Below are 20,041 nucleotides of genomic sequence, written 5' to 3'. Positions count from 1 at the left end.
CCTTAGGGTGGCGGGGAGCAGTGTGGGGGGGAGCAGAGTCCACCCGGGGCAGCTCTACGGCGTGTGAGAAGCGCTGGCTCGGCCCATTGTTCTTCCTGCAAGAGAAGAGAGACGCGGGTCACTGTCCAGCCCCTGCAGCCCGGGGTGGTCGGGGCCCGGGGCATTCAGCAGGCCCCGGGCAGAGGCTGCCCATGGAGACGGGCCACACGACCACGTCCCCAGGCTGCACCGAGAACAGCGCCTGGGCGAGGAGGACACCGGGCCGCAGCGGGCTGCCCTTCCTCTGCCGCAACCCCCGTGGCTGGGAGCCCCCGCAGTGGAAAGCAGCAGTGCAGGCAGCTGGTGCAGTGCAACCAGAGCCACGCTGCCCGCTGCATCGGGTAGTAGCGGGCGAACGGGGCGGCTAATAGATTGGCGCTACCGGGAGATGCAGCCGCGGGGAGAGCGGTTCATCGCCGAGACAGCTGGCTGCCGTGTGACAAGGGGCTCCAGACGGCTCCTCCACACCGCTCCAAGGGGCAGGAGCGGGCACGGGACAGAAATAACCCCCAGCCTCCGAGACCCCTGCAGCAACCAGAGCTGCCGGTCTCTGGTGCAAAGCTGGACACCCCAGGGATGCTCTGGATCCTAGGGCGGTGGCGGAGGCTGTCCCCAGCCTGAAGAGCACCATGCCCGCCGGCAGTGTTTACCTTCCCCTCCCTTGGGCAAACAGCCACGCGGGCTGCTCCAGAGGCACCCGGACAAAGGGCGAGCTCCCAGCAAGGGTCCTGCTCTGCTCTCAGGGGACGAATCCTGCTTTATACCAGAATCCGGTTTTATACCAGGCTGCGGTTTGCTCAGGGGTGCGAGTAGCCCTGGCAGGGTACCGCCAGGGTGAGAGCCCCCTGCACCAGGTGCTGTACGCACAGACAGGTCCCGTCATGAAAAACTTATGCTCTAGCTAGGCTAGATGGACCCAGGAGGGGAAAGTGAGGCACGGCGAGGTGAAGTGACATGCCCAGGGCACGGAGCCCGCTGTCTGGGACCCAGAGCTGTGTTACCCCCCACAGCAGGGACCAGAGCTGTGCCCCCCCAGCCACAGTGCCTCTGGCAACTGCCCAGCCTGTGACTGAGAGCCAGGGCAGGCACGTGCCCCCATCCCCGCTTGAGCCAGGGGCACAGCACAGCCAGCAAGGCCAGCACAGGTATGTGAACTGCCTGCAGCCGTCTCCAGCCCTGGATCTGCCTGGATCCCAGCGGGAGGCAGCCACGCAGCAAAGCCCCGTGCTCCCCTGGCCGGCGGGGCTGCGTCTGCGAGCGGGAGCAGTCTGGGATCTTTCGCGGGCACCGCGCTCGCCATCTGGGGACTCCCCGCTGATTTGCAATTAAGCCGGAAGATTGGGATGACCCAGAGGCCAGCGAGCTCTGCCTGGCACGAGCGTGCGGCACCAGTACGGCGTCAGAGCCGCTCGTGCGGTAGCTCCTATGTGACAGGTGGGGAAACCGAGGCACAGCCAGGGGAAGGCCTGGGTCTCAGTCGCACAGGCTGGGCCAGAACCCAGTTGTTTGGAGGTCATGGACCTACGACACTTTTACAGACCTTGGCGGGGAGACCTAGACCTGGGGAGGGGTCAGATGCATGCCTCACACCCATCCCAGGCCCAAATCCATGCAGCCGGGTCTCTGCATGTTGCAGGCAGGTGCCTGGAGCATCCCGGGTGCAGCCACCATTTCCAGCTGTGCCCGAAACCATCCATGTGGCGGGAGCTTGGCGCCCTCCCCTGGGCTCAGCCGGCCTACGGCGAGGGCAGAGCTGGCCCCTGCGAGCATCACACAGTGCAAAGCAGAGCCGACCAAGGAGCCATTTCACCCCGCAGAGTGGTCTCGGGGGCAGCTCGGCCGGGCATTGCCCAGGCTCCCCTGGCTGTCACCCCAGGGGCACACAGGGACTGTATCCTCTCTCCAGCTGGAAAGCAACTCGCGGGTCCTGGTAGATGTCAGGGATCTGTGAGCCCAGCTGGAGACGGGGAGACACGCACATGCTGCTGTGCTCTGCCGAAGCCCCTTGAGGCTGCCCCCAGCTCGGGTGCCCTGCTGCGACTCCAGACCGTGGCTCTGCCATGCAGCCGTCTTCCCTGGGCATCCCACGGCAGCTGCAGTCAGGTCCCTCTCATGCAAAACCAGGGTGGGGGCACTGAGGGGCTGTACCCACAGGGCAAATGCCCTCACCGCTGTGTGCCGTCCTCCTCCCCCGTGCCACTTCCCAGGACCTCCTTGCACGCAGCAGCCACGCATCAGAGGAGCTTGTGAGTGTGCAAAACCTCTCTGCTCTGCCAGAGAAGGCTGTGCTGAAGCGATTGTTAGCATGCCCGAGGGGCTCCGTGCCAGCCCCGCGCCCCCCCCGCACGCACACATGCGCTCCACAGATGCATGGAGGCGAGCAGCCCCGTGGAGCAGGCGGGCAGGAGAACGCACTTCCCCGGCGCTTCTCCCTAGCAGAGCAGAGGCCATTTGCACGACTGCAACTGGAGCCAGGCCACGGAGCCATGGGGTGCCGCACGCACCCCACAACCACAACCCCAGGCGGCATCGCTCAGATCCACAGCCACGTGGCAGCCCTGAAACAACCCAGTGCTGAAGCTGCCCAGCACTGAAGCAAGCATGGTGCTGAGGCAGTGGTGCCCAACACGCCAGTGCAAACATGCAAGCCCTGGCTGTCCTCGGCCACAAAGTACCAGAGCTGTGAGCCCAACGCCACGATGCAGTACCCATGGGATGGGGGCACAGGAGCAATTCGAGCGCCTGGTGCTCGCTGGCGTGGCTGGACTGTGACGTTACAGAGCCGCAGCACAGGGGCAATGCCCAGCCCCGAAACCAAACGGTCCTGGCAGAGCTCGCTGCTCCTCGCCCCCGCAGCCTGGAGCAGGGCCTGTTTTGCAGCCCGGGTCCCTCTTGCTGAGGCCAGCGGGCAAAGGGGCGCTGCACCGTACGGTGCAGACCTTGCAGAGATGGAGAGGCCGCGGGGTGAAGCCTCCCTGCCACCCCGATCTCCAGCTGACAGGAGCTCCTGCCCCTGCCCCAGTGCCTCACCAGCACCCCCAAGGCGGGCAAAGGGGAGAGACCCCGCATGGTGCCACGGCTCAGCCCGCAACGCACCAGGTCACCCCTGCCTCACTCCTGTGCGCAGGGAGGTTTGTGGGCTTCTGGGGGGCACTGAACACTAACCACTAGGCCAGCTGGTGGCTAAGCACTGATCCCGGGCTGTGGGTTAAGACCAGGGCCAGGTTCCCGCTGAACTACAGATGTGGGGGCCACAACCCTGGGATGACCCTGGGGCCCGGCCCTGTCCCTCCAACTGGCATCTGGACAGCAGGACGGGGCCGGAGCGCTCCACGGAGACACGGCCCCATGTCCCTGCCCCTCCCAGCTCTGGACCTGGGGGCAGGCACCCGCTGGACCGTGTCGTGACCCTGTCCATCCTGCTGCAAAGGATGTGGGAACAAGAAAAGACTCCCAGCAAGGCCCCAGCTGGGATGGGCAGCAGGGAGGGCCAGGAGGGGCATCACTTGCCCCTGCAGCGAGGGTCCCACCTGCCCCCAGGCTGCAGAGCGGAGCAGGGTGGGCTTGGCAGTCCCCTGCAGCCCAGGGGGTGGGAGCAGGGGGTGCCCGGCTGCTAAGGGCATGAGGGGGGGGACAGGAGGGGCAGGGTGCCCCCGATCCCCCCCTTCCAGATGCCCATCATCACAGTTTCGGGTGCCCCAAGCAGGGAGGGGGGTAACCTGGCATCTCCCCCCAGCAGCGCCCACCCCAGCCGCACCCCGCGCAGAGCTCACGTACCCGCAGCCGCAGCCAGCCCCAGCCCCGGCGCTCCGGTCCCCGGCAAGGAGCTCCGCCCCAGGCACGGGGATGCTGGCAGCCGCTCCGCCTTCCTCCGAGGGGCGGGGGACCCGAGAAGGGATGCTCTTGGGCACGGAGAGCCGCCTGCTCCGGGGACAGCTCCTCCTGCTCTGCTCTCAAGACACCCCTGGGGACAGGGGTTTGCTCAGATCCTCGAGACCCCCGGGGATCTCCGGGCTGCTAGCTGCCGTGCCCACAGCAAAGGGGGTGCAGGGTGAGGGGCTGGGCCATCCTGCAGGCATAGGGCTGCAAGGGGGGGATCTGTACCCTGTCCCCTTGCTATGGTCACCCCGGCTGGTAAACCCCCGAGTGACCGCTTCCCTCCCCAATGCCCTGCAAGCCCAAGACATCCATCACCCCATCCTGGAGCCAGGCCCAGCTCCTCGGCAGGACACCTGCTTTCCCCAAACATCACTGGGGGTAAAACACAGGCTTGGATCCTCCCTGCACTGCCCACGGGGCTCCCGGACAGACTCCTTTGTGCAGGGAAAGGCGCTGGGGGGGTTTATTTTGCTGTTAAGCTGCATTTGCAATGAGAAGGCTCCAGTGATCTCCGCGCCCCGGATCCCTGAAGCACCCCTGCTTTTTACTGGCAACGGCAGCCTTTGCTTCCCATCTTACACTGCTATGACGCCCCCGGCTGTGCCATTCGCCTGAGACTCCTGGACTCAAGCCCAAGCCGGCAGCTTGCGCGGAAGAGCCGGCACCACGAGCGCGGAGGCAGCGACGGGCTCCGACTGGGCCTGGACCCTGGAGCGGGGCAAGAAGCCACGCGGGACTGACATGGAGGACCCAGCCCGCTATTAAACAGCAGCCATGTTCCACCCCAGAACGGGCTGCATTTTGGCAGGGGGAGATGATTAGCTTGTGCACTGAGTGCATCGAACTGCATGAGTTTCTAAGGGCTTGGGTTGAAGCCCTTTGCAATGGAAGACTGCAAGACCTGACTCTCCTGTCCTCACCTGAGGTCCTGCAAGGAAATGCTTTGGGGTTACGCAAGTCTGGGCCAGTTGTATTATGAATGTCCCACCCTACAGCACTGTTTCCCCTGAGGTCTGGGTGGTCTCTCTCTGCCCCGGCCCCCATCGCACTCCTGGCCACTACGACTCGCTGCACTAGGAGGTATCTCCTGGCTCCCTGCCCGGCACCCTTGTATGCAGACAGGCAGCTCCGAAGTGTCTCGTCCCCAGCCAGCTGGTTGGAGCCACATTCCTTGCTGAGACCAGACCACTCCGAGCACAAGTGATGCTTGCCCATCCAGGAGCCCACCTGTAATTAAGCAACCCACGTTCGTTAGCTGCAGCACAGCCCTCGGTGCAGCTGCAGCCTCCGCTGTGCAGGGACCTCTGGGAGGAGCGACTGCAGCGCGTTCCCAAGGCCTGAGCATCCGTCAGTGCCAAGCCCCGGCAGGAGAGGCTTTTAATTAAAAGTAACAAATGGAAAAACCTTCAGGTTTCTCCGGGACAGGCCGAGGCAGCCAGCAGCCCATCGGGCAGGGGTCGGACCCCTGGGAACCACCACCAGGCACCCTCGGCTCCAGCCCCTGGTGCACCGAAGAGAGGGAAGGTCAGGGCAGGAGCCAGGGAATTAGGCTCCTGGCACGTCCTAGGGCTGCATTCGGAAAGCGTGGCCAGGGGAGGAGACCTGGACTCCTGTCTCGGGGCGTGCTGGTGTGAGGGAGCAGCAGGGCCTCCATCAGGAACGTGCAAGTAGGCGGCAGCTCCCGCTGCTGGCGAGGGGAGGCTGCTCCGCTAAATGTCCCTGCCCCACAGAGGGGCTCTGCACGGCTGCAGGGGGCTGCATCAGATGCCGCAAGGGCAGGACCTGAGTGCCAGGCTGTGCCCCCCGGGTGGGATGGAGGCCGTGACCTTCAGACACTCAGTGGATGGGAGCCGCCCTCCCGGACCTCAACCTCAGGTCTCAGCAAAGCCAGCCTCCGAGAGCACCAGCATGCATCAGGATGCCAGCCCAAGCGTTCGCCTCCCTGCCCTGCTACTGACTTGCTGCACGGCCTTGGGCAAGTCAAGCAATTGCTGTGTGCCTCAGTTTCCCCCTCTGTAAAACGGGCATAATCCTTCAGCTGGCTGGTCTGCCAAGACAGCGGCTTCCCCAAGGGTAGCAGCACAGACCAGGTATTGGTTTCCCTGTTGGGCGGTTGGTTTCCCTGTAACGTAACGACAGGAGATGCTTCCTCATTTGGGGTTTTTCCCCAGTCTGGGGGGCTCGTTTCACCGCCGGTTTCTATAACCCCCGCTACAGGGCAAAACTTTTTCACTGGAGGAGCGTCGGCACAGGGCTGGCCCGGGTCCAGCTGCGTGGTACCCAGGCGGGCCAGGGTATTTAGCAGCGCAATCAAGGAAGGAGCTAAAGCACTCTGGGCTGAGCGGTCCCTATGGCAACCGGAGGCAGCCACGACGAACCTCCGCTGCTAATTGATTGACAATTATAATTGGATAAGCGCGTAATGATGGTGACAAATCACGCTGCGAACCGCAGCCATCTGCGCGGACGGCAGGGAGGGAGACCCGTCCCGTCGCGCCTTCCCGCAGAGCTCCCTGCGCCTGGAGGACGAGCAGCGAGGACCCGCTCCCCGCACAGGGCTCCATCCCCTCTGCCCTCCCCGCAGCACCCGGGCCTGCCCCGGGGCATCCACCCAGCTACCAGCCTTCGCAGCTCTGCATCCCCTCCAGCACCCTGGGACCAGGCAGGTCTCCGGCTGTCATGATGCGGGAGGGCATCCGTGCCCAGCTCCGTCCGGAGCCCGGCTGGTCATTTCCTATGTCGATGCAGAGACCGGAGCAGTCCTCAGGCCGGCTGTGCGGCTCCACGTGGCCTCCAAAACCGTGATGGTGCAAGAGGCATCGTGGGGGGTACTGGGATGGGCCTGGTCTCCCCGCACCCCTGCTCAGGGGGGCTCTCCCCAGCCAGGGAGATGCCAGGCCCCTGCTCTGGGCTCTCCTTCAGCTCTGGGGCTGTCTGATCTGCATATGCAAATATGCAAATGAGATGTTTGTTTGTTTCTGTAGTGACGGGGCGCTGCGGCACTTCCCGACCCCATGCATCTCCTCCGTCAGTCCTGACCGGTGCAAGGGGGGCACGGCTCCCTGCCCAGCACCTCCGCTGTTTCCTTTGGGCCTCTGGTTACAGCAGCCATCGCCTCCGTCCCCCTTTCCATCCATGGGCCTCAGAGCAATCGCACCGCCCTGTTTACAGACGGGGAGACCGAGGCACGGGATGACGGCGTGGTCAGACGAGCCAGATCTCATGCCCCCCTAGCTTGGCCCATGCATCCCCCAGCCCCATCCGTCCGGGAGCTGAAGCCCGGGCGCTGCCCGCACTAGACGAGGGAGGCCGGTTGTTTCATGCCCTCCTCTCCCTGCCCAACTCTTCCGACGTCTCGCTGCCCAGAACGGCTCCTTCCTGCCACGGCATCTGCAGCCGGCCCCTATGTGTGAATGCCAGAGAGCTTCATAGGCGTGGGGGCCAAATCCTTCCTGCCCCCACGATGCCTGCTAGGCCATAGCCACGAGCTCTGTTCCTGTCTTGCTTATGCCGTGGGGTCAACGAGGAGTGACCCCGTTGGTGCGGCCTCAGGAGAGGAGGCAGCTGTCAAAGCCGGCCCGGCTGGAGCCGCGGGAGAGCGGGCCCCGGCCCCCAGAGGGATTTGCCGATAAGTCTCGCTGACGGGATTACCGGCTTGCAGCTAAGCGTGCAGCAAGCTTCCGGAAACAAAGCCATCTGATGCAATAGATGCACCTGATCTTCCCCGCTCGCGGCTGCAGCCCGTCTGCAGCACAAAGCTGATTGCCACAAAGCCTGCCCAGCCCGGGGGGGTCGGACACCAGACGCAACACCAGGCACAGCGGTGCTCAGAGATGGGCCGTCACGTGGCAGCATCGTGAGCTGCGGGCTGCCGCGTCTCCTGGGGTCTGCCTGGCCCTAGGCGATGGGGAACCAGCCCTGAGCGCACGCCCAAGGGCAACCATTTGCATCATCGCTCACATTTGCAAAGATGTGCCAGTCACGACATCCTCGTTTTGCTTTGATGCTCGCTTACAGGTGGGCATGCCCAGCGGACAGCTGGGTGGGGGCTGTCTTGCAATATTGGCTCTTCCCTCCTCTGCCTTATCCTTCATTACCGGCTCTGGGGCAGGGGCTGCTTCTTGCCCCGGCTCCGTCCTGCACGATGCAGCCCCCGGCACCACGGAGCAGCCCGGCTCCCTATGCACAGCAACAATCCCTGCCTCTTCGTCCCTCCGACCTCTGGGCTGCTCCTATTTCCAGCTCCCGCTGCCTGCAATCTGTTAGGCACCAAAGAGGTCCTGGACGCAGGCCCCTCTCTGCAATCGCTGCTGGGTCCCCATCCTGAAAACAGGTGACTTTGGAGCAAAGGGCCCTGAACTAGGCCCTGCGGACCCACAGCACATCTCCCGCTTGCCTCACAACGGCTGCCTTGCTGCTGCAATCGTGCCTCCGCTACCTGCTAGCACCAGGTCCTGGAGGGGGTGGCACCCAGCTGGCATCCTCTCCGGATGCGTGGAAGTTGCCAGGCTCTGGGAAGGATGACCCGGGCCTCCCGGTGCTCAGCGAGCTGTGGGTTGCTGCATCTCCTGGGGTCTGCCTGGCCCTAGGGGACTGGGATCCAGCCCTGAGCACACGTCCAAGGGCAACCGTTCACAGCATCGCTCACATTTTCAAAGCTAGGGAAGTGACTTGGAAGCCGGGATCCCATTGACCATGAAGGACTCTTCAGGTCTGAGTCACTTTGACAAAACAGATCCCAGCTGCTTAAGTCACGTAGGATGAAATTTCCAAAGGGATTGAGGCACTAAAAAATTCATATAGATGCCTTGTACGATTTCCAGGGCCCCTCGGCCCTAGGCATCTGACTGGAGACAGGGAGCTGTGCTGTCCTTTCTGCAGACGGTGCGCGCGGACCCAAGCGAGCACATGCGTGTGTGCGCGTGCGTGCATAATGTGTGGGCGTGTGTCCCTTGCCACGGCTTGTCCCAGTTCCCCGGGCCGGGCGCGCCGGCTGGCAAGCTCGCTCCACGTTCCTGCAGCAGCCGAGCAGAGCCGGAGCCGAATCCCTGGCTGATGCATAATGCATCAAAACCTGCCTCTCGCTTTCTGTTCCCAGCTGCATCCCAGCGAGCGCCTGTTGTTGTGTTCCAGTTCAGACGCAGCTCAAACACTACGCCGACGTCTGCCCCATCGCACCAGACCCACGCCCCGGTCCGGAGCCACGTGAAACCTAAATGCTAGTGAAACCCAGGGTGGATATGAGCACCCCCTCCTCGGGCTCTGGATAGTTACCCGGTGCTGGGCCTGGCTGTCCCTGCCATCCCCCTCCAGCTGGTTGATTTTTCCTTTGCTGGGGCTGGCACTGGCCTCACTGTGGCATGGGATGTACCCGGTCCCTGTGGACTGTTGGCTCTTTTACTCCCCTGCCCAGGCTGGCCCATTTCCCCCCTGCCATGGTCCTCCAGGCCCAGGAAGTGCCAGCCAGGGGACACGATGCCTTGGGTACGTGGCTCATGTACAAGGGAGTCCCTCTGGGAGCCTCGGGGCTCTCCCTGTGCCCTGGAGGTGGGGTAGGGGGGCACCCACCTGGGACGTGGCATCGACCGAGCCCCACGATGGGAGAGGGTTGGAGGAGAAAGATCCCCCCTGCTCCCCAGACAGATAACCCTTGCCAGGGACAGTCGGGGCCTCGCAGCAAACCGCTCTTCTATCATGTCCTGTGTCGCCTCTCAAAGCCGGGTCCTTGTCCCGACTCGAGGCAGGCAGTCGAGAGACGCAGGGGAAGCGGGCGCAGCTCCACGCTCAGACGGGGAGTCAGGGGAGGCTGCCGTATGCCAGAGCAGCCCCAGGGCTGCTCAATCTCACACCAAAGCTCCCCATCTGGGAGGCACGAAGCCAGCTTTCTGTTCCTTCTCCTGGAGCCCCGATCCCAATGACCCCGGGCATTTGACGCTGCAACCCTCACGGCATCGCGGTACAGACACTCTCCTCTTTCTCTGCTTTCCTTCCTCTTTCTCAGGCTGTTTCCTTCCTCCCTGCCTTCCCCTCTGATCCAATCCAGGGCATTTCTAAGGCTCTATTCATTGCGCTATCTCAGCATCTGCGGCTCCCTCCTCCGGGATAGCTCTGCCGGTGGGAACGAGGTCCGGACGTGACTTGGGCCTGCTAACGCCATCAGGACCCGGGGAAGAGAAGCAGCCCTGCATGTGCAATGCCTATGAGAGTGTGTGTGGGGGGTCTCTTTTCCCTCACCACCCCATCTGCTTGAAGGGGTGCCCGTGGGCTCACCCCAAACCTCTGCAACCTTCCTCCCCTTGCTCCGCTGCTTGGTCCACGCGCCCTGTGATGCATCACGGGATGCAGCGAGTGAACATCGGGAGGTGGCTGGGATGGGGGGGAGCCCTGGGAGGACATTTCCAAAAGGCTGGGATGTGCGCTTCCCTGTCTCCCCGGCTTCTCTTGCACGCGCAGGACACAAGTGGATATCAGTGAAGCACCCAAACAGCTCCTTCCCCAGCTGATCATTCCCCGCTATGCTTCGCTGACCAAGCCCCTTGGCCAAACGGCTCTGCGGAGAGGCCTGGTTTTCTGAAGCTCAACACAGATAGAAAACTGCATAAGCACCGACAACTCCGCCTCTCCGGCCTTCCTCGCCCTCCCAAAGGGAATGGAGGTGCAACATCTGTCTCCTCTCCCAGCGGTAGTGTGAAGCCAGGCTAGAGAAAGCCCTGGGGTCTGCCAGCCGACCCACCACTTCCAAGGAACAACGGCATTGCCTCGTCCCACGCGCCGGCCCCGGGGTCGAGCCGGGCTGAGCCCCTCCGGCAAGATGCTGTAGAAGGAGAGCCGCGGACAGCGCCTGCCCGGGGGGAGCTTCGGTTGCAAGAGGTGGAAAGAGCTTAATGCTTAATTCAGTGTCCACATGGCACCGAGTCTGTACAGCACCTGGCACCACGAGGCCTACTCTACAGCCAGACAAATGCTGATGCCGCCTGCCTGCCCTGCGGGTCCCCCGCGAACAGATGCGCGAACCCCTACATCGAAGTCCCAGCTCCCTTGGCTCTGGGAGACCAGGGCCAGCCTTGACCCGGGGGAGCCCAGCCCAGCCCAGCTCACCCCGAAGGACACGGCGAGGGTCTCTACCTGTCGTGCCTCCTCCTCTTCCGGGCACGGTACAGCAGGCCGATGAGGATGGCCAGTGCGCGCAGCTTGGTCCGTTTGGAGGGCATGGCGGCCGGGAGCAGGGCCGGGGGCTCTACGAAATCAGCCCCATCGGTCCCAATGAGCCGGGTCTCTTCACAGGGCAGGTGCCCGCTCCTGCCTGCGGGGACCGAGGTGCCGGGGCACGTTTCTGGAGGGCTGCAGCAATCCCAGCGGCTCCCTCGGGCCCAGGAGACTCCCCGCTTTGCCAGGCAGCTGGGAGACCTGAGCCGGCTCAGTGCGCCTTGCTGCCTATTGCCAGCTTCTCTGCAGAGCCGGACGGCTCACGCAAGCCGCCCCTCGCCGCTCCGCTCCCAGCTGCTTTCCACCGCGCTGTGCCCGAGCAAGCCCCCTCCGGCCCCGCGCTCCGTGCAGCCGGGGCCACCCCCTCCCTTTCCTCCGGAGCTGCTTTATCTGGGCCAGGCCTGGGAGGATGGAGTACCGCTGGCCTAGATGGGACCGGCGATGGGGAAACTTAGCAAGCCCTGAATGATGATCAGCCATCAGATCCCTCCAGCCCCCCGGCCCAGCCACGTCCTACAAAGCCACGGGGTTGCAGCCAACGCCCATAGCTGGCAGGGATATGTTCACGGTTTCCTCGACCGGCCCAGCACCAAAGCTGGCTGATCTGGGAGCCGAAGCCCCGGCTCTCTGCAGTGCCCCGAGGCGCACGGAGCTGGCCCGGGGCAGGAAGGAGGAGCCTGCCCGTCTGTCCGGATCGATCCCCAGGCAGGGAGGGACAGCTCGGCGCTCCTGGCCGGGGGATTTTCTGCCTTTCAAGGCAGGCTTTGGAACAAATCCCTGGCCCCATGCCTGGCCGGCGGGAGGGGGAAGGGGTGCAGCCCATTGATCTGATGCTTTTAATCTCAGCCGTTATCGACACGCTGCAGCCGCGGGATGTGGGGAGCGAATGGGCCAGACAAAGGCAGCGCCTCCCAGTCCCGTGGCCCCGACAGTCCTCCCAGGAGGGCCACGGCCAGGAGCGCGTGCCAGCTCGCGGTGCCCAGGCCGGGTCTGCTCTGCGCGGAGCAGCTGCTTTGCCAGTGCAGCTCTCCGAGGCACGGGGCTGCGAGGATGCAACCCTAACGCCGCCAGCTAATGACCCACGAACCAGCCCCGTCAGCTGTCGGGCTGCGGAGGAACAAGCCTGGCAACCCAGGGGCTGTGGCGGGACGGCCACCTGCCCAGAAGCAGCTCTTGCCTTTGGTGCTAACAGCAAGGCAGCTCCGGGTGCCTCTGACCAAGGGATCAGGCATAGTCCGCCACGAAGACGACTGGCCACAGACGGGCTCCAGTCAGCCGTCCCAGCCCTCGTAGAGAAGCAGGGCTGGCAGGGAGCTGTGGAGGTCACATCCAGTCCAAGCCCTGCTTGAGGCAGGATCAGCCCTGTGCAAACCAGCCCAGACAAACCCGTCATCTGAACTCTTCGTACAACTGCCGCCAGCCCTGAAGTGGCACCAGACATCACACCCGGACCTGCCACAGCCGCCAATGCCTTGCTTGTGTGAAGGGGTGTTAATCGATGCTCAAGGGGTGCCAGACAGAGCCCGTGCTCCTGCTGCAGGGGAAGGCAAAACCCTCCAAGTCGGTGCCAACCTGACGGGGGGGTGGGCATCCTATCTTGACCCTAAATACAGCATCTGTCTGAGCCTGAGCGCAGGAGCAAGACCCTCTAGCAGCGTACCCCCACTCGCAGCCCTCCAGCCAGGACGTGCAGGGTCGGTGCCAGCAGGAGCACTGGCACAACCCAGCCCCATCCCCAGCCTGGGCTGCAGCCTCTGTGGGAGGCTTCAAACCCCCTAACACACAGAGCAGAAAGTGGGTAGGGGCAACCGGCACAGCCCAGAAACTTGGGAAATCCCATAGCAGAGCACAGGCATCGCTGCACCGCAGTGCCCGTCCAGCCTCTCCTTGACACCTCCAGGGACAGAGAGTCCTCCCTTCCCTGGTGTCCATCCCACCGCCTCCCTGCCCTGACACCGAAGACGTTTTCCCTGGTCTCCAACCTAAACCGACTTTGCCATAACTTCCAGCCACTGCTCTGCATCCTCCTCTCTGCAGCAAGATCCTCCTCTCTGCTTCTACTCTCTCCATCATCCCCAATGGCCAAGCAAGTCCCCAAGTTGGTGTCACCTTGATGCCGGTTGCTGCCAGCCCTGCCACGCACCCCTCGCTCCAGGGGTTTTCAGCTCAATGCGTTTCCCGCAGAAAAGGCGGATGGCTTGAACCCGGCACTTCTCGCAGGGCTCGGGAAGGAGTCTGTGGTGGGAAGATCGGCGGCACCCGGCAGGCTCGGCTCCTTTCGGCTGGGAAAGGATCTCTTGTGGGTGCTTGGCACGCACGCGCTCTGCATCGCTCTCCGCCTCCTCTCGCCCCGTGGAAGTTTCCCAGAGATGCAGACGGTCAAGCCTCAGCGTGTGTGAAACCGCAGCCTTGTTTCCCAGCCAGCTCCCTTCTTCAGAGGCCTGAAGGGCAGGAGGTCACATCCCATGGGGTTTGTGGGGCATGGCTTGTGCTCCTTTGGAAACCGCCTCTGTGGAAGCAGATCCGGACTTGACCGCTGCTCGGGGCAGGGGCGTGGGAGCAGGCTCTCCCCGTGCTGCACGGCTGCAACGTACCCCGTGCAACGTGCCTCTCCCCACCTGAAGCCCCAGCCCTCGGCTGGCGCCACGGGTCTCCGAGCCCATGCGATAATGCATGCGGTGCAAGGATGGAGCGGGATGCAGAGTCCTTTCCACGTGCCCCCGTGAAGGACGTGACAAAACCATCGGCACCGTGTATAATGGAGGAGCTGCCACAGCAGGTGGTGCCCGGCTGGGTCCACTGGTATTTCGCATTCATGTTTCATTTGCATGACGCGGCCCCCTCGTTAATCACTGCTCTGCGTGGTGTCTCATTACTGGGAGAGAGCAGGGGGCCAGGGTGGGCGCCGGGCTGGCAGCGAGTGAGGACGGAGCCTCTCCCTAACACAGCTCCCGTCCCGAGCGCTTGCTTGAGGTTTGGGTGTTGGGAAACACCCCCCAGAAGCAGACACGACCTCCAAAGCGTTCGGCTCAAGTCCCTTCTCTGCGCAAGCTCCCCGGCTTGGTCGCTCGGGCTGTCTGAGCCCCCACAACAAACTTGACCTTGAATTCCCAGCATTGAAAAAAAAACCCTTAAAGCAAAAACAAAGACAGCAGAAAGGCTCTTCAGCGGGCTGCTCAAAGCAGTGCAAAGCAGCAAACGGAGCCTGGGTCTCTGCCTCTTTCTGCCTCCGCACATCCCCTAAATGGCAGATCTGGAGTCTGAAGAGCTCCCAACCATCAGGCCTTGAGGTCGAGATTGCACAGGGGTGGCACATGTGGTTTGCAGACAGGCAGAGGTGGGATCTCACAGCAGTCACAGGTGTATCTGCAAAGAGACCCTCTGCTGTGACCCCAGGAAGCCACGTTCTCCCCCCAGCGGCAGGGAGAGGACCGAGGGCATCGTGGACGCATGACAGAGCAGGGGGCCGGCTCATTCCCTGGCCCCAGGGCATGAGGGGCTGGCGCGGGGGTGGATCGATGCCAGAGGCGAAGGAAGCAGCACCTGGGCAGGCCCCAGACAGGCTGGAGCGGGATCGATTTGCTCCGAGGCCCCTTCTGGCTGCTGAGGCTGCCGGGGATCGATGCGCGAAGCAGCCGCACGCCGGGGAAGCCGAGGCCGTGTCCAGCCTTCAGGAAAGATCGATGGTCGGAGGAAGGAGGGGCAGCCTTGGCATTCAAGCTCCTTCCAGCCAGGGGCCTGTCTTGGCTGGCCGGTACCTGCTCTCCACTTCGTCCTGTTTCTGCCCTTCTACCCCAAATGAGATATTTCCTCCTTCTGCAATCGGTCTGGTCAGGCACCAAATAAGAAACCTCGTGGTCCAAGCAGCCCCAGTAGCCACGGCCTCCACCGCCGCTGCCAAATGCAGCTGCCTCTGGTGTGGAACAGCCAGAGAGAAGAGGAGGAGAGTCCCTGCACCCGCAGTGCATGTGCAAGGAAGCAGGACGGGGAGAGGAAAGGGCCTGGGTTGGACTTTAGCCAGGAGATTTCATAGATTTCATAGACATTCGGGCTGGAAGGGACCTCGGAAGATCATCGAGTCCAGCCCCCCGCCCAAAGGGGCAGGAAGTCAGCTGGGGTCATAGGATCCCAGCAAGATAAGCATCCAATTTACTGCTGAAGGCGTTCAATGTAGGTACATGAACCACCTCCGGTGGCAGGCTGTTCCAGACCTTGGGGGCTCGGACAGCGAAGAAATTCTTCCTTATGTCCAGCCTGAAATGGTCTCGCAGGAGTTTATAACTGTTCGACCTAGTCGTCATCCCTTGGGGTGCTCTGGTGAACAATCGTCCCCCTAGATCTTGGTGGTCACCCCTGATAAACTTATAGGTGGCCACCAGATCACCCCTGAGCCTGCGCTTTTCCAGGCTTTTCTCAGCCTTTCGTCGTAGGGTCTGCTTCCCTGACCTCTGACCATGCGCGTGGCTCTTCTCTGGACTCTCTCAAGCTTCTCCACATCCTTTTTGAATTGTGGAGCCCAAAACTGGGCGCAGTACTACAGCTGCGGCCTCACCAAGGCTGAGTACAAGGGGAGAAAGACGTCATGGGATTTGCTTGAGAAGCATCTGTGGATGCAAGCCAGTGTTTTGGTGGCTTTATTGGTCGCAGCATCACGTTGAAGACTCGTGTTCATCTTGTGGTCAGTCATGACCCCCAAGTCCCTTTCATCCGTAGTGCTAGCCAGCGTAGCACTGCCGAGCCTATAAGGATGCTGCAGGTTTTTCCTCCCAAGGTGGAGAACCTTGCATTTTTCGGCGTTGAACACCGTCAGGTTCTCGTCCGCCCATTTCTTGAGCCTGTCCAGGTCAGCCTGGATCGCCCGCCTGTCCTCAGGTGTGGATGCTTTACCCCAGAGTTTGGTGTCATCAGTAAACTCGGCCAACTTGGAGATGAGCACACAAATGCCACCTGTGAAGACTTAGCCACTGCGACCGGAGAAGGACACATGTAGTCAGTGCTCAGTGTAGGATCCTTATCCACAATGCCCAAGAAATGCACATTACCCACAATGCCCGGGGAACGCACACATTACCCCGTTGCTCACACTGCCCGAGAGGCCGTGCATGCTTTCCTCCCACGTCTCCGTGGGAGAGCGTGACCCTCACTGCCGAGGGACTGCGTGCCACTGCCCGGTGCCCACAGGCCTCCCGTGACCCAGGCTGCCCTGGGAGCGCTCCCTGCCCGCAGGCCCGGGCTTGGCTCCAAACACCACCCTCTTGGGGAACGCAGCTGTCCGTGGGACCCAGTGCCGGCACCGGAGCCTCGTGGTGCTTGGAGGGGGAACGTCAGCCCTGCTGGACACCTGGCTGAAGCAGCGACCTTCCCCTGGGCCACGTCTTCACCCAAACCAGCTCTGCCACAGACTCCCCGCGTGTCCATGGGCATGTCACTTAGCCTCTGTGCAATGGGTGTGAGAGCTGCACCCCCTTTCAGGGTGCAGGGAGGACAAATGCACTGAGCCACTCAGTGCATGTGCCACAGCCCCGGGCCCTGCACGTGCCAAGCTAGGAACAGCTTAGGTCAAGACTGCTCTGCAGGGTTTTCCATGCTGACATGGCTACCATTGAGCAAGGGGAAGCCCAGCCCGTGGCTCAGAAATCCCCTCAGCAGCTTCCTCCGAGCGGGCGCAGAGGCAGGCTGCTGCCTTGGGTCTGGGCAGCGTTCAGGGCACGCTGCAAAGACCATCTGTTGCCTGCAGGAAGGAGGAGCTGAGGGGGCTCCTCGGGAGCACGGTGGGGGCAGGGCACCTCCTGCTGCTTGGAATTAGTGGCTGGTGAGTTATTTAACGAGATGCCGGGGGCGGAAGGGCTGTTGCACACAGGGGACTATTCCTCGGAGGACTGGCATTTTCAGAGCCCACCAGGGAGCCTGCATCTCTAAATGCACGCATTTGTCGCTGCTGTGCATGTCCCCGGTACGTCAGGAGTGTGCCCTGCGCTCCCCGCCTCCCTTCCAGGCAGACCCACCCTGAAACGGAGCAGAGAAGAGCCTGCCGCTCCCAAGACGAATGCAGGGAGGCTGAGACTGGCAGCGAAGGGCACCCTTCGGTCTTAGGGCAGGAGGGATGGGTGCGGGGGTGCCTGTGGCAGCAGCCTCAGGTATGCCCGTGACCCCCAGTCAAGGTGTTTCAGCTGCTGCAGTGATACCCAGGGGAGGGTGGGCACAGATGTCGTGCTAGCCTGCCCTTTGGAGTCGGCTTCCTGCCAGGCGGAAGCATGCCCGGCGCCCAACGCAAAGCATTCATGCTGCTCTCTCCAAGCACAAGGCAACCCAGGAATTGCACAGCAGGGCCCAGCTCCCCCTGGGAGCGCCAGCCACGTCTGCCTTAGTCCTTGCCCCGGCACCGGCGCTGCTTTAGCATCTAGAGGCCTCGATGAAGGCCAGGACCTCGCTGCACTGAGAGCTGCCTGGCCCCAAGAGCTCGCGGCCTGAGCGGACCAGACAGGGTGTTGCACGGCCGGGGCAGGGCTGGGAGCAGGAGCCCAGGGCTCCGGGGCTGTGCTGCCTTTTTGCACGCCCCAACCAGGGGCCGAGGGAGCATCTCCTCCTGGTAATGCAATGCGGGATCATCCCCAGAGCTGGCAGCCCAGCACCTTCCCCGCTGCTGGAGGAGCTCCCCCGGGGCCGCGGGGTTGAAGCTGCCAGGCTGCTCCTCACCCCTTTTGCATGGCATGTGGATGCCACCACGCGGCTGCCGGCTCCGTCCCCAGGCAGAGGCGGGCGCTGGGCTGGGATGCAGTGCAGAAACGCCATGTGTAGGCCAGCTCCGGGCCCACGGGGTGCCTGTGGCAGGGCCCACGATGCCTTGGGGACTGCCCCCCTCATGCTCTCCCTCCGCAGAGCGGGGAGCGTCTCCCCCCAAAGCACAATGCCCCTTTCAGCTCAGCAGGGAGGGCAAGCATCCAAGCATCTGCATCGGCTGGGCTGTGGGCCAGGGAGGCGCCTGAGTGGGCCTATTGTCTGCTCCAGGGCCCCCTTGTTTCCCGGGGAAGGCTGCCCCAGCTGCAGGGCCCGATCCGGGCTCCAGGGGAGGGAGCGTGCCCCTGGGCTTCCCTTCCAGGCTCCCACCCAACGCAGCGCCAGGAATCGCCTCCCTTCGATGCCTGCCCCGCAGTGCCGCTGGCATGGGCTCCCGTCCCTCTGCCCCCTTGCTCGGCGGGGCGAACCGAGCCTGGCTCTTCCAGGCTCCCTCCTTCCCCTGCCCCGGTCCAGCGTGCAGGCGCCTCTCCATCCCAGGTCCCACGGCCCCTGCCTTGCACGGGCTCGCTCCTGCCTCTCTTGGAAATGCCACCGCTGCCCCGTGTGCATCCCCCTGCTCCTCGGGGTCACCGCGTGCACTCCGGATGCTCTCCCCCGGCGCGTCGCCATGGCCTCGTTTCCTCAGCCGGTGGCACGGCCATACGCCCACCTCGTACACCAAGGTCACAAGCAGAAAGAGTGAGGCAGACGGCTCCCCTGTCGTCGCCGCCAGCCTGACTCCCCTCCCCGCACCGCATCACCAGCGCTTCCCCTAATTCCCCTCTTCTCCAGCTTAACGAACGGCCTCAAGTGCTTTGCTGAAGCCCTGGGAGCCGAGACCCGCTGCACCGCCTTTGTCTGGGAAATCAGCTGTTATCGGAAGGAGCTGTCAGGCCCGCCTGGCGCCATCTCTCTCTCACAGACAACCCACCGTGCACTTCATTCAGCCCCTGTTCCCTTCACCTCCAGGACTTTAATTATCCCTCCCTCCAGCCTACCACCAGATTTAGCATCTGCTCTTGCCCAGAGCCCTTTCCTGCACCTTGGAGGCTGAGCTGGCTGCTGCACGGTGCCTGCCCGGACGTGGCCGCTTCGCTCCAGACACTTGCGACCAGCCCCACACCTCGCGCGCCGAGATGGAGATCGATGTCCCCTGCCCTGAGGTTTTGTTTCTGCCTCTGAGGCCATTTCCTTCCCCTCGCTGGCATTAGTCACCCCCAAGGGCACCGCCTTCATGAGCCCCTGGGACCAGTAGGTACCATCCCTGCCTGCCCGAGCCGGCCGCCCTCCCCGCGGAAACGCGGCGCTGTACTCACCGGAGGTTCCTGGGGTAGATGAACGACTTGTCCACCCTGAAAAACAAGGAGAGAGGGGTCAGAGGGGTCCTGACCCTAGGAGTCAGGTCATAGGAAAGCAGGGCTGGAAGGAGCCACAGGGGTCACCTCCCCTCCAGGCCCCCGCCTGTCCAAGCCACCCGGTGCAAATCCTCGTCTAAACCCATGCAGGCAACCCCGTCACGCTGCGGCACTGTGGCACCCACCGTCCAGTTGCTGCCCAGGGGCATTAGGATCAAATCCAGACTAGCCAGCCCCCCCAAGGCTGACGCAGAGGGGAGCACGGAGAGGGCCGGGGGAAGCCTGTAAGCGTGGCTGGAGGAGTCATGGGGCAACCGAGAAGCAGATCCCGGGGCTGGGGGAGTGGGGCAGGCTTCTCGTCCAGGTGGCATGAGGAGGGGCTGTCGGCAGGGTCAGCGGGGTCGTGATGGCACCCCAGCATCAGGGGGACCCTCCCCAGGGCCCTGGCATGATTGAGAGCAGCTTGGACCGTGGAGCCATGTTGATCCTCTCCCATGGAGCAGGGGAGGGAGGCCGAGCCACCCGGGCTGGTGCTCTGGATGGGAGCCTGGTCCAGCACCAAGGGGCCCCGCTTGTGGAGACGGTTGCTCCCCCTTGTCCGGCAGCAGCATCGGGGCAATCTGTGCCAAAGGGCAAGGGCACAAACAACAAACAAGCCCGAGCCTCCGGCCTCGACCCTGGAACCAGTCTGACCGGCCGTGCCGCGCTCCCAGCTGTTTAGGGTTAAACACGGCGCGTTTGCAAGCACCGGCGCTGGCAGCCAGGCCCCCCACACGCAACAGGGC

At 63.4% G+C, this 20,041-nt stretch overlaps 1 protein-coding gene across 1 annotated transcript in view; it reads right to left on the bottom strand.

Moving 5' to 3' along the window:
• The window catches only part of RAP1GAP (RAP1 GTPase activating protein), a 47,928-nt gene extending 28,680 nt beyond the window's left edge, over positions 1-19,248 (bottom strand). The window contains exons 1-2 of the mRNA XM_019496921.2: positions 19,218-19,248; positions 2-95 (exon numbers count right to left, since the gene is read on the bottom strand). The gene's annotated coding sequence lies outside the window, so the exon portion shown is untranslated. The remainder of the gene's footprint in view (position 1; positions 96-19,217) is intronic.
• Positions 19,249-20,041: the final 793 nt, after the last annotated feature.

Source organism: Alligator mississippiensis, chromosome 13 (assembly GCF_030867095.1).
Source record: "Alligator mississippiensis isolate rAllMis1 chromosome 13, rAllMis1, whole genome shotgun sequence".
Lineage (NCBI taxonomy): Eukaryota > Metazoa > Chordata > Crocodylia > Alligatoridae > Alligator > Alligator mississippiensis.
The sequence above is the reverse complement of the archived record's forward strand: the minus strand, read 5'-3'. Positions and strand labels throughout refer to the sequence as shown.